Below are 965 nucleotides of genomic sequence, written 5' to 3'. Positions count from 1 at the left end.
AAATCACTTAAGTATTTGGTACCTTACCATATTTCATATTCCACTTAAGTGCACCGTACCTTACGATGTTCCTTAGTTACTCTATCTCTCATCAATCCGTCCTTTGTGTGTGACCCTGTAGGTTTTCGCGACGTTGACAATTATATTAAATCACGCATTTAACATAATAAACAGTGAGCGGTATCTAGCAACACATCACTGCTACCCAAGTCACGAAAATGTCATGTGATCTGAAAAATCCTTCTGTGATAATAATTATGTGTATAATTACCCCTTTGCCCTTATGTCTATATTGAACACAAGGTATAGACCGTGTCATCCTTGTCCAGTTCAATATTGGGCCCATAGACATTTATCCTGTTACGCAGGATGGGCAAATTCCATCTAGGCCACTCATGTCCCTCAGCATGCTTCGTGGAGTATCCATCAACTGTCTTTATGGTTATCCAGTTACGGACAACGTTGGATCAGCAACAAAGCACTCGACTCTACATCTAGGGTCCATAGTGGTTTCAGGTCGAAGAGTGGCATACACCATTAATACCATGAGAATAACTTATGACACTTTGCATAACTTTCTATATAGTATTCTCATAGCAGGTCAATCCGGTATAAATATTACTCTTAATATTCATACCTATGTTTAAGACTTGATAACTCTTTATCCATGATCCATGAGATGTGATCATCGGTCTACAAACATAATAGTCTTAATGCTTTAATGTTATCCCACTTCACAATAAAGCTCGACTACGGATACTTTAAGAATAGTGTCCTTATGTTTAATGTGATCTCATGATTAAGTCATACTTGATACATTAAACGGACTAACTATTCTAGGGACTTTATTAATCAAACATAATAAAGAAAATGCCTTTTATTATTAATAAATAATTCGATACAAGTACCAAAAGTATTGGCCTCTAAGGCTTACACCAACATCGACGTCATCTGAGCATTGTGAA

This window comes from Lathyrus oleraceus, chromosome 1 (genome assembly GCF_024323335.1).
Source record: "Lathyrus oleraceus cultivar Zhongwan6 chromosome 1, CAAS_Psat_ZW6_1.0, whole genome shotgun sequence".
Lineage (NCBI taxonomy): Eukaryota > Viridiplantae > Streptophyta > Magnoliopsida > Fabales > Fabaceae > Lathyrus > Lathyrus oleraceus.
The sequence above is the reverse complement of the archived record's forward strand: the minus strand, read 5'-3'. Positions refer to the sequence as shown.